We start from the raw sequence: 14,720 nt of genomic DNA on the forward strand, positions 1-14,720 counted from the left end.
CACCGGGAGTGGTGGGGGGGGGGAGGCTGCGACAGTGTTCACACTTCACACCTGCCCATCGACTATCGCGGTGCCCTGATCCACGAGCCGTGTTTTCCCAGAAATCGCAGCTCTCCAACGTACGTGCCCACACGCCACCTGCGCTCATTGGTGTTGAAATAGTTGCGGTTGAGAGACACAGGAAATACACCCGATATTAATGTTTTTTTTTTACACCGGTTCACACAAAGATCCCCCCCCCCCCCCCCCTTTGTCATAGCCTTTAAGATGACCGTCGGAGCAAGTTGCCGTTTCGTGAACACCTGCGAGAGCTGGCACGGAACTCAAGGGCCCCAAGACCAGTTCAAACACTCGCCAGGCTGTGAACAGTATTGGTCCATGTGGGCGAACGAGGCGGCGGTCGCCTCGGGCGCCAAGTTAAGTTGGGCGCGAAGTTCGAGAAAAAAAAGACAAAATAAAATAACGATGTCATGATTTCAATTCCCGTGCATGTACAGAGGGAATACGAATTATAATTAATTTCTCAACATTTCCGGGAATGTATTGGTTGGACACACGGACGAACAGACAGACGAACCGAATAATTATGCCTCTGTTTTAAAAAAAAAACACGCTTTAAAAAACACATTGAAACGAAAAATAGGTGCCAAATGTTCCCCAGTTTACCAAAAAAACCTCAGCCTAGATCTGCCCTTGGGGTTTGTGCGTGAGGGTGCCGATTGCGTGATTCGCCTCGGGCGCCAGTTGCTGGCAGCAAGCTGGTCTCGGGCCACGCCTGGTTGTGAACGGGCATCGCACTCAGATCATCGGGCTCGTAGCGCAGTGCTCTAACGACTCGGCTTCCGCTCATACAATACATAACACACGCGCACAGGTGCGAGACTCTGTATGCCTGCAGAGCAAGTCCATTTGTTCGCAGGACAGAGGACAGCCATCGTGACCTTTCCCCCAATTACCTGCAGACTGCATGCGCTGTGGAGAAAGGCCATTCCTGGATGTGTTGCATGTTATATAAATATTTTTTTCTTTTAGGGAATTGCGGTTGAGGAGTGTTGAGTTTTTTTGTTATATGTGCTTATGCACCACTGCTAATGCAGTTTCACAGGAAAAAATATCCTCTTTTAGGGAATGTGGCATTTATCTTCTTGGTTCTTTCGGTAAAGTCACGTAGAAGGGAAGTAATAAAATAATAAAAATAAAACATAACAAAACAATTCTCACGACGTTTCGGCCACAACGCAAGCAGCCGTCCTCAGGCATTCTTCGCCTGAGGACGGCTGCTTGCGTTGTGGCCGAAACGTCGTGAGAATTGTTTTGTTATGTTTTATTTTTATTATTTTATTACTTCCCTTCTACGTGACTTTTCCGAAAGAACCAAGAAGATGAATCCCTGCAGTCACGAAAGCTTTAAATCGAAATGTGGCATTTGTTTTTTAGTTTTGAGCGAGTTCCCTCCCTGCACTCGCTGCAGTTGACTGCCTGCATTTAAGGTTTCTTGCTGCATGGGAAACGGGGTGCTTTCACATCGGCAAACACACAATACGCTTCAGATCTTGACGAGAGTAAGAGGATGGCTTACACAAGTGGAGATGTCAACGTGGAACATTCCACTTCGTGAATGTCAGTGACTGGGCAAAGTAAACTAATCTCCTGCTCTCCGCTATGAGGGCCATCTCAACTTCCCCGACTATACTACACATGCTCAATGGTGCCTCGGTGGCGAGATGTTAACTACCTCGCCTGGTATGCAGGAGGTCGTGGCTTCGATCCCGACCGTGACGCCTGCTGCTGTATATTTATAGTTTGCGTGTCTCTCTCCCCGTGGTCGCATGGATTTTTCTCCAGGTCCTCCGGTTTTTCCCTCCGCAGTTAAAAACACACTTAAGCCACTTCGTTGAGCAGTCATTTGTGGCCAAGACGCTTTTGAAAAATATCTGTATAGCTCAGTGGGTCCTACCTGGTAAAATAAAAAAAAATATCTAGTTTGAATGATCCGACTCCTTGAAACCACTTCCGAAATCCGCTGCTATAGCGCAACACCAAATGGTCAGTGATCATAAACCTAGATCCTGTGGTCTGGCGCCTTCAATGTGCAATTTTTCAAGAGGTAATTGAGTTTTTTGTAAGCCACTTTGGACATCTTAATTGTCGCGGTGATTTCATTCATTACAATCGAGCACTTGTAAGTATACATCATTTTGCCTGAAGCCTCTCTACAGCGATTGTGATGGTAATTGATTGCTCCCAATTGAATTAACCAATGCCTTACGTTAGAAAGTAATGGACTATATTTACTGATGCAGAAGCACACGAAGGCTTTAGCTAATACAAACACAGCTGCTGTGGTGTGCTGCAAATACTTTTTTTTTTATAGCCATCACACCTCGCATGAACTATGAAAAGCTAAAACGTTTCAAGGATGATATAATAAATGTATCCACAAATTAATCCAAATATGTCTAACATGCATGAAGGGCAGACTTCACAGAAGACAGAAGTTCAAAGAATGAGGTTAAGACCAGATTGGCCAGTGTAACAGGAATGTTTTGAATAAACTAAAAAGGATATGGGGTAAATATATACTTTATCTCTGAAGGCTAAAAATGCATCTACTGCTGTATAAAAGAATAGCAATATCTGCAGCAGTGTTCTTTATTGCAAGGCACGCAGGCAGGAGTTGATAGTAGAGACAATTCTATGACCACAACGGGGTAACTACATAAACGTAACAACGGGATAACTATATAGCGGTAACCACCACGGGGTAACTACATAACCGGGTCAGATCAGTTAACGCACTGCCTGACCCACGATGCCGAGCGTGAAGACCGCAGAGACGTAGCACCACGGGTTCCATTCCTGTAGACAGCCCGGATCGGACCTCGGGACCTTCCTTTTATGCCCCTCAGCGTGGCCCGGCTCCGCCTCGGACACGCCCCCTTCTAGAACTCCCTAGAAGACTCTGGGCCTTACATCACACGTCCCTTCTGTCACCTTTGGCCCACATCATTACCCAGTCCTGTCACGTGCCCTTGTCAGCCAATCGGGCTGCTACGTCCTCACACGCTCACTCTCTGCCCGCCGCGAGAACCATTCTCCTTAGGGACCATTTACCATGGCATAGCACACCCTGCTGGCAGAGAGGGCTACTTACACTCCAGTTCTCCCCTCTATAATAACTGACACTGTGCGCCGTAGTGACCCAATATACGTCACTACACACAGGTAAGGATCAAAGTTACGCGTAACATTTGAAAATGTGACTGTACCCAGCACTAATCTTCTGCTTTAGGATATTTCTTAAAGGAACATTTACGATATTAAGGGAGGAAACAAGATCACTCCTAAACGTTGGTGCTACAACAGCAAAGGCTTTGCCACATTCCAATTCTTGTAGGGGTATTTAAAAGGCAATTTGATGGACGCCTTGGGTTTCTTGGGTTTGACAATGGGGATAATAAATTAGCTAAGTATAGCACAGATTTGCCAATAAGAATGTTATGGATTAGAACATTGTGGGTCCTGTACCGTATAACCAGTGCAAATCAAAGAGCAGAATTCTAAAAAGGGGTTTCGTCCCTTCAATATTTCATTAGTAGCTGATAAACCTTTCCTGAACCCTTCATCTCCACATCAAAAATGAAAATTTCTTACACAACCCATGAGCTGCACATCCTGCTGCGGAGTGCATAATTTTAGTGACACTGAAGACGAGCAAACTCTCGACCGGTTTCGACACATAGTGTCTCTTGTGCCGAGTCGGTGATTATATATTATGGCACTTGAACAACTAAAAACACATTCCTGCGGAGGGAGCTGGTAGGAACGTTGGGTTGCTCGGTCAATGGCCAGGGTCAACGGCGGCGTGGTGTATTCCGCAAATATGCCCGACTGTGAGGGCGGGCACAAGCCGGCGTGAGTAGGTGAAACGTTGAGTTTTATAAGGGCACCACGGGGTGACCAGTCCTCCCCACCCAGCCCCACCCCTCCCACCCCCCACCCAGCCCCACCCTCCCCACCCAGCCCCTCCCCACCCTCACCACCCAGCCCCTCCCCACCTTCCCCTGTGGGCTGGTGTAACCAGGAGGTTCCTACCAGTACTACCCAACAGGGTACAGGTATCTGCACTGATGAAACCCAGAATCGCCCCGAGTTATGTAACAATCCTCGCGGCGCTCACTCCGGGCCAGATAAGTGGTGGCTGCCGACCTTAGTGGCTGCCCATTGCAGGAGTAAGATTGCTGAATGATGTGTTCCTTCTCGCTTTGAGTTACCCTGCTTGCAGTACGTGTTTGTGTATTGCTGTTTTCATTAGTTGATGCAAGAATAACTGGGTTGCCTCCCTAACTTCATCCGTCTCGGCCATTATTGATTAATAAAACAATTTGAAAGTCAGTGGATTTTCTCTAAGATGATATCTTTATATTCCCAGATATTCAAGTGCGACCTTTGAAAGGAAATAATAGAATATGATTGAAACGTAATTATTTTTAAGTTGTGCACTTATGTTGGCCATAAAGACAACACTTCACAATAACATATTCTTTCACTGACGTACACAAACATAAACCAAAGGCCGTCCGCAAGTTAATTTGAGAAGCACAATAACTCAGGATGATTTAGTCCTGGGAACCACAACAAAGCGTATACCGTTCCAGTGGTGATTTTCATTCCATCGCATTTTCAAAAATACATGCACCCTTAATCAAGCTCCAAAAATGAAACATGGGCTAAAGTCTGAGAACATCTGGAATCAATCGTGAGACAGCATTGCTTTTGTTTTCTTCCAGAGCACTGGGTTTGTTAACAAACCTTTTATGGAATATACAACTTTGATATGAGCCGATGCATTGGGCAGAGTTTAAAAAATATATATATATAACTCAGGTATTTAACGTAGGAAATGAACTGGCTATTTTTAGAGAGAATTTTTTTTTATTTCGCATTCTCACTCAACCGTTCCGGTCAGCAACACTGTGAGCCGGAAATGAAATCGCACTGAGATTTTATGCACATGGCCGGCCATCCTAATTGACCAGAAACCACAGCATGGATCATAGATTTTAGAGAACATTTAGTCGCTGTGCACCGTGTCATACTTGCCAACCACACCGAGTTAAGCGGTTTTAGACGGCTCTACAATTTTTAAACCTTTTTACCGCCAAACCGAATTTCAAGGCAAAAATTACGGCAAATGCTTTTTTTTTATTGTAATAATAAAATGTTTTTTAAAAGCAGCAGTCTCCCACTTAAACAGTTGGAGTTGGCAAGTATTCATTCCATGTCTTTACTGACCATTCATAGCCACACGAGAAGAGAAAATGGTGTGGTGGCGCTGTTCTACCCCCCTCCCCCCCTAACAACCAGAGGGCTTGCGTGTTCATAATCTCGGTCAAGGGTCGACTCAGCCTCATCGTCTGCCTGGAGCGATCGAAGAAACCACCACTGTGGGATTTACAAACGTAGCTGTTCAAAAGATTGACCCTGTATATTTTTGGCAGATACTCCCTCTTTGAATTAACTTTACTCGTTATGTCCAAAAGCACTGTATTTTGTGAATTTTAAATTAAAAACTACAGTCTAAGCGCATTCATAAAACAGCCCTAGCCGTGGTCGTAGAAGAGCCACAGTGCTGAGGAGCCAGGTTAAATTCCAAACCCAGCTTGTGATACAACGAAACACGTTGATTCATCAACCCTTGCCTTCGCACACCTTGCAGTGAGTCCGTGGGCAGATTTGTGGTCGGATTCGTTGCCTATACACGATGCCGACCACTTGTAAATGGCCCTCAAATGATATTTATCCATCACTGCAAGCGTCTACGCCACACTAATCGTGCAACCCGAGGGGCGGACATATTATACTGGTAGGAACCAGTATAATACCAGCCCACAGGGGATTATTGTGTCCGTCCGTCCGTCCGTCACGCAGGGAGGGGCTGGGTGGTGAGGGTGGGGAGGGAGGGGCTGGGTGGGGTGGGGAGGGTGGGGAGGGAGGGGCTCGGTGGGGAGGGGCTGGTCACCCCGTGGTGCCCTTATAAAACTCATCGTTTAACCTACTCACGCCGGCTTGTGCCCGCCCTCACAGTCGGGCATATTTGCGGAATACACCACGCCGCCGTTGACCCCGGCCATTGACCGAGCAACCCAACGTTCCTACCAGCTCCCTCCGCAGGAATGTGTTTTTAAACCTGGAAAACTGCCTTTAATTTTGGCATGGTCGGTGAAAATTTGTCACGGCAAGGGCCTCTTTGCAGCGACGGAAACAGCTGAGGTGTGTGTAGATGTGGGCGGATTCCCACCCAAAGGCGTTTGAAGAGGAAAGGAAAAGTTTCCTGAACGCGGGCAGAAACCCGCTCGTGGGGCTCGCGCAGAAAGCCTGTATGATCGATCGGGTGGTCTGCACGCAGCGCTGCCAACCTCATGTGCAGTGCACACTTTTTATTATAATTATTATTATTACACGCTTTCTATTAACTCACTCTGTCTGTTGTTGTTGTCGTTGTATCCTCAAATCTTGTAACTCAATTTTAACCCACTTCCCAATGTGGTGTCGACTGCAAACTTGGTATACTTATGTCATACTGATGACAATACTATATTCTATCATACAAAATAAAAATTTTAAACAATCTTTTTTATGTTATGTTTCGGCTTACGTCTATTTGTCGATCAACTGACGTTGGCTGTAATTGGCCACGGTCCTTTACGTTATCGCAAGCTTCGGGGCCACTTCCTGGAGTCGTGGAGTTCTTCCATTATTAGTATGGTACATTTAATTAAAACGTGTTTTTAAAAAAAGTTGTTTTAAATAATACTTATTACACGTTCACATGCACGCTCCTGGGGGGAAACGGCACGGGCTTATCTGAGGCACAGGCATGCAGATGATTACTGCAGCACCCCACGAGGGTTGCAGTGAAACCACCTATCGATGTGAATTAATAATACAAGTACTGGACTCAAAGCCGTCTGCCAAGCCACCGCTAGATGCTGAAGATACACCACGGTTGGTGATGGCGAGTTGTTTGATGATGATACTTGACCGTGAAGATCAGTTCGAATTGGTAAATGGAGTAACTCGGGACCTGTTGAGGTATCGCTTGCCAATTACCACTCGTGTTAGCCATGGCCTGAAATTGGACTTAGGTGGCCGGGTTTATAGCGCAATTCTCTAACCACTGTACCATAGGTCACAATATATGTGTAAAAGACGAATCAATAACGTTGGTCACTTATATAAGACGGGTGAACGAAAAAAGTGTACGGTTTGACATTCAAAGCAATGAGTGAACTCTGAAATTATTTGATTTGTACAAAGTTGCCTTGAATGCAATGTGCTTGATCCGTCGATGTTCCGAGGCTTTTAAGCCTGGCCTAGAAGAACGCTTCGTTTTGCTGCACAGACCACTCGCTACACGGCACGCATCTATTTAATGTCTCTATGACATTGCTTCTCCACCGTTCAACCCCGCCACCCCCAAGCGATTCTTTAACTGTGGAAATATTTGAAAGACACTTGGAGCAATGGTCTCATGGCCATGGTTTTTCTCCAGCTTTCTTTGAGTTTTCTCAGATTCTTGGCCAGATTTCTCTGGACGTTTCCAGACTTCTCTATTATAAATCAACGCACAGTGAATCCGATTGCATAAAAGGGATAAAAAGGATCAGCCTTGCCATTCACACATACGATTATCGCGGTTGGCTATGTACGGTGAAAAAGAAGTTCAACATATATACAGAATCAGAATATGTATTTAGACTGGAGGAATCTGATGAGCTATAAACCATTTTTTTCACAGATGTCCAGAAGGGGTGGGTCAGAACATTACAACAACAAACAAAACAACAAACACGATATGAGTGCAAAGTATAGGAAAGGTAGGCAAATCACAAACAAATCTAAATCAAATGTAACTATTCTTTGGGTCTTTCGGTAAAGTCACGTAGAACCGAAGAGTATGGATTCCTGCAGTCACGAAATCTTTAAGTCAAGATTTCAAATGTTACTATTTTTTTTATTTTATCAGCTAAAAGCCCGCTGGGCTTTGAGCTGATTCATAAGCGACCTGGCCACACATGGCGCTGGTGAAAACATGCCATTAGAAACATGGGTTTAGGTTCATTAGATTGTTTGCGTGCTATAATTTTCCACATGTTAAGCCACTGCGGGTGGACTGGCCTCCACTAGGGAGAGCTCTAGAGAGCCAATCGTTCTGATTTCATACACAATATATAAAACATAAAACATTCAAACTATTGCTACGAACTTTGGTAAATCTTCCTTAAATTCGCTTTGCCTTTAGCTGAACAGTGGCCCAGTTTTTTGTCGACAAACTGTAGAACTTCTTTCAGCCCACCGACTATTCGATCCGTTCCCTCCATCCGCGTTTGCTTTTCCTCATTCCAAATAAAATCTACATGTGGCGTCCACATTTCCGTACACCTGAGAATGTCTGTAATCAAGAGGGACTTCACAAGCAGGAGGCGGTGAACTAAAGGGTTCCCACTGTACTGTGTTACCTCTTTGTGGTCGGTTTAACAAAAGTCTGTCTGTTGCCATGACGAGCAATTTAGAAAATATGCGGTTTATTTTGACTTATAAGGTAAAAAAAAGAACTAAAGCGAAATTTTCAGACTCTTAATCTTGCACAAGCCTGGAGGGTTCGTCTGCCCAGCTACTTGCATTATTGCTATGCATACTGATTTATTGACTAATTGAAATTAGAAAAAGAAAAGGGAAAATATCGTTTTGTTTTGGTGCCGTTCACTCCACGCCAGACACGGTGAGTTACTCGAGAGGTATTTTGAAAGCAATGATTCATTAAATACATGACCCAACATTTTAAAGCAGTTATTGTTTATTCGTTGTTATATTATTATTATAACATACGTTATAAATAATAGTACTAAAGCAAAAAAAATATCTGTCACAATATCAACATTTTGTTCTGAATGTCCATTTAAAGTAGCATGTATGTATGTTGAACTTCTTTCGCACCGTACGTAGCCGACCGTTAGAAACGGAGTTGCGGGGGGAGGACAACAGACTAAAGACAAAAGGCAGTTCTAAAGAAACACGTTTTTAATCTTGATTTAAAAGTACTTAAATCGGAAGAGCAGTCCAGACAGCCACAAAAGCGCATCTGAAAGTGCACGATACAGCGATCATTTTTGTTCGATGGCTCGCCAAAAGCTAATGCGAGGATGACAAGGAAAATGGAACAAAGGCTGAAATGGGTACAAAGAATCATGGAGAGGAGCATGCTTGGATTTACGCTGAGAGACAGAATGAGTAACACAAGGATCAGGGACCCAAGCAATCAAAGGTCAAAATGATCATCATCATCCTCATCACCCAGTCTCACCAAAGGAATGTGACTGTTGACACGAGCCTGACTGTTGACAGTTCAATAATCTCTTGATAGGAAGCCCTGCAGCTCAACAAACTTGGCTACATCTCCTGTGTTACTGTGTGCACCTAAACATTATTTTTTTTATATATTGTGATATCAATAAAATGTTCTGCTCACTACGCATACACATGGATTATTTCCATATCCATACGTTTTAATATACAGACGAGAGTCTGCCTCATATGAATAAGACGGAAGCTTGTGATGCCTCCGAAACGTCGTGATTTTTATTTTATTTTTATTTTATTTTACTTTCATTAATTTAAAAGATTTTACCTACGTGACTTTACCGAAAAAACCTAAGAATATGAATCCTTGCAGTCACGAAAGCTTCAAATCTAGAATGAATAAAATAACACTGGTCCATAAATCGAAGGCCGCTTACCAGACGAACATTTTAAAGCAGTATTCGTTAAAGCTGTTTGCAGCAAGCACTGCCAGGCAGTACCCGTCATCCCAAGTTACGCTGATGAATCCCACACACGTGGCAAACGCCGGCACGGCTGGTAGCAGCTTCATGGCAAAGGCCATACACTTGCAAATGGCACTTGGTCTAACCCAGCAAGAGAACGGGCAGTCTTCTCCCACCATAAATTATAACGATAAACACATCGTTTTCTCATGTTTGGGGCCAATAAAAACTTTTAAAAAGGACTTAAGCACTTGAGCAAAAAATAAGATTTGATCAAATTTTGTAGAGAAATTCACAACCCCGTGGCAAACGACCATTTGGTTAATGCAATTTAAATTTTACAATCATTCCAACTTTTCACTTAATTTTACTTTTTATATATAACACATCTTTGTCCGGGTTTTATTTTGGATTAAAATAGCATCTGATGAGTTGCGCTGGTGAGAGATTGATAGCATTCCAAAGATTACAGCGAGTTTTCTAAAACTCTAGACGATTTCCTTGGGGCCCTGTGCATTGCCAGAAAAGCAGTAATGGAACAGTGCTCTCTTAAGAACGCTAAAAGGTAAAAAAAAAATTCTATCCCCTGCAACACCGGAATGGTTCAGTGGCAGGTAGCAAGGCCAACAATAACGTGGACATCAGTTCGGCCTCGGTGGCTGCACTGGCGCGTGTCGAAACGCCACCAATTGCCACTATCGCCGAAAGCGAGCGTTGGACGCTGCAATGTTATCAATAAGAATATTCCCACCGCGACAAAATCTGTAACCTAACAATAAAAGGTTCGAACTGACGCAAGTAAAATTGTCTCCGCCCTGAGTCTGCGGTGGAAATTCCACGTTCCCAAAGTAGGACCCGTTCTCTTCCGTTGGACGGATACTTTTGACTTTTTGCAGTGAAATGCCCTAGTTTCTTCGTGCTTTCAGCTAAATCGCTAAACAATAGTCACTTTATCGATGGGACTCTTTTTTTCCAGTATCAAGATGATGAAAAAAGAAGAGGCTTTACCCTTCCTGGCAATGACACAGTGTCACCAGGGGCGCAACTTTGGAGTATGCAGCGCATGCGACGCAGATAAACAAGTACATTTTAGAAAAGAAAATATTTTGTTATTAGAATAATAATATATGGTTATAGCCTACATATTATTGTATACGGGTTTAACAACAACAAAAAAACACCCGTAGCTATTTCAGTAAAAAGTGAGTCTTGGGGCAAGAGGGGGGAGGGGAGCAGTCGTATGTTACATAGCGTCCAGTTGTCACAGGGAGTTGTGCCCCTGGGTGTTACGATGCTCAACCATCAAATCGGCACCTGTGTGGTGAATGCAAACTCGATACATCGTAAGAAGGGTCTATCTGGTGTTTGAGCATCTTTACACCTCCTGTATTATTGCCAGAAAGGGTAAAGCCCTTTCGTCTTTTTTACAAGAGTCACTTTTCTGTGTGGGGGTCTTTAAAATCTGCCTTGCAAATGTATGTTCAATATCGGCAAAGTCTTTAGCTTGGCCAAATATTCCTCAGCTTACAGGGTGTGGGGAGGCCCTCATCCAGCAGTGGATTTTTTTTACAAATCGGGCCGTACTGTGCAAATCGTCCTGTATTCGTATCGCCCAGTGTTATGTAATGGGTTTTTTTTAATATCAAAAATCAGTCTCAGACCAAAAATAACTGCTTTAGTTAGGTAGCTCTTCCTACCCATTTATGGGTGGGTAAGATGGTCTACTGATGCCCTTTAAAACAACCTTTTCTACACAAAGTCATGGGCAAATTTCCGAGCAGATACATCGTGTTTACCCAAACAAACAGGGAGAAAAATATGTAATCTGACGGGGAGTTATTTTCCACTTTGCCCCACGACTCCATCCGCAGTTCTCATCAGGGGCAAGAAATATGAAGCGCAGTGGCAGAATGATTCAGTGTTAAAGGTGTTGGGCTGGTGTTTGAACTGGTGGGCATGTATCCTGTGTGCTGTAAACTATAAACACATCGTGACTTAAGTAATTGTGGTTCGCACACTGCTAGAACTCAATCTGTAAACAGCTGCTTAGGTAATGACAGGGCTTCATATTTCCTGGGATCCCCACCCACCAATCCCCCCCACCAATCCCCCCCCACACACAGACACATGGAGACACACACACACACAGACACATAGAGACACACACACAGACACATGGAGACACACACATACAGACGCATGGAGACACACACACACAAACACATGGAGACACACACAGACACATGGAGACACACACACACAGACGCATGGAGACACACACACACAAACACATGGAGACACACACAGACACATGGAGACACACACACAGACACATGGAGACACACACAGACACATGGAAACACACACATACAGACGCATGGAGACACACACACACAAACACATGGAGACACACACAGACACATGGAGACACACACACAGACACATGGAGACACACACACAGACACATGGAGACACACACACAGACACATGGAGACACACACACAGACACATGGACACACACACACAGACACATGGAGACACGCACACACACAGACACATGGAGACACACACACAGACACATGGAGACACACACACACAGACACATGGAGACACACACACAGACACATGGAGACACGCACACACACAGACACATGGAGACACACACACAGACACATGGAGACACACACACAGATACATGGAGACACACACACAGACACATGGAGACACACACAGACACATGGAGACACACACACAGACACATGGAGACACGCACACACACAGACACATGGAGACACACACACAGACACATGGAGACACACACACAGACACATGGAGACACACACACAGACACATGGAGACACGCACACACACAGACACATGGAGACACACACACAGACACATGGAGACACACACACAGACACATGGAGACACACACACAGACACATGGAGACACACACACAGACACATGGAGACACGCACACACACAGACACATGGAGACACACACACAGACACATGGAGACACACACACAGACACATGGAGACACACACACAGACACATGGAGACACACACACAGACACATGGAGACACGCACACACACAGACACATGGAGACACACACACAGACACATGGAGACACACACACACAGACACATGGAGACACACACACAGACACATGGAGACACACACACAGACCCATGGAGACACGCACACACACAGACCCATGGAGACACACACACAGACACATGGAGACACACACACACAGACGCATGGAGACACACACACACAAACATATGGAGACACACACACAGACACATGGAGACACACACAGACACATGGAGACACACACACACAGACACATGGAGACACACACACAGACACATGGAGACACACACACAGACACATGGAGACACGCACACACACAGACACATGGAGACACACACACAGACACATGGAGACACACACACACAGACACATGGAGACACACACACAGACACATGGAGACACACACACAGACACATGGAGACACACACACAGACACATGGAGACACACACACACAGACGCATGGAGACACACACACAAACACATGGAGACACACACACAGACACATGGAGACACACACACAGACACATGGAGACACACACACACACAGACACATGGAGACACACACACAGACACATGGAGACACACACACAGACACATGGAGACACACACACACAGACACATGGAGACACACACACAGACACATGGAGACACACACACAGACACATGGAGACACGCACACACACAGACACATGGAGACACACACACAGACACATGGAGACACACACACACAGACGCATGGAGACACACACACACAGACGCATGGAGACACACACACACAAACACATGGAGACACACAGACACATGGAGACACACACACAGACACATGGAGACACACACACACACAGACACATGGAGACACACACACAGACACATGGAGACACGCACACACACAGACACATGGAGACACACACACAGGCACATGGAGACACACACACACAGACACATGGAGACACACACACAGACACATGGAGACACACACACAGACACATGGAGACACGCACACACACAGACACATGGAGACACACACACAGACACATGGAGACACACACACACAGACGCATGGAGACACACACAGACACATGGAGACACACACACACAGACACATGGAGACACACACACAGACACATGGAGACACAGACACATGGAGACACACACAGACACATGGAGACACAGACACATGGAGACACACACACAACAACCGCCATTCATAACGAAGTGGCGGTGACGTCACCACAGCGTTTGTGCCAGGCTAGGTGCGTGCAGTGTCGAAGGCTCACTAACAGGAAGTCAGGGGCAGACCCAGGGGTTATGGGTTGACTGAGATGACTGACGGATGTTACCACCGGTGCTGCCTACTGTGTCAACATGGCGACACGCACAGACACACCCAGGGATACGGAGACGCATATACTCGCAGACAGACACAGAGGTGAAAGTTCAAAGACACAGAAGAGAATCTTGATTTGAAGCTTCCGTGACCGCAGGAATCCACACTCGTTGGTTCTTTCGGTAAAGTCACGTGGGTAGAAAAATAATAGAGCACGACGTTTCGATCGCAACACAAGCAATCGTCATCAGGTGGGACAACCACAGCAAGATTAAACTGCTGAAGTAGGCGAAGATCTGCCGTGGCACCAAGTTATATAGTAGTGTATAGTGTAGTGTATAGTGTAGTGTACAGTGTAGTGCATAGTGTAGTGTATAGGTGTATAGTGTAGTGTATAGTGTAGTGCATAGTGTAGTAGTGTATAGTGTATTGTATAGTGTAGTGTATAGGTGTGTAGTGTAT

The sequence above is a fragment of the Lampetra planeri genome, chromosome 8 (genome assembly GCF_965212315.1).
Source record: "Lampetra planeri chromosome 8, kcLamPlan1.2.h2, whole genome shotgun sequence".
Taxonomy (NCBI): Eukaryota; Metazoa; Chordata; class Hyperoartia; order Petromyzontiformes; family Petromyzontidae; genus Lampetra; species Lampetra planeri.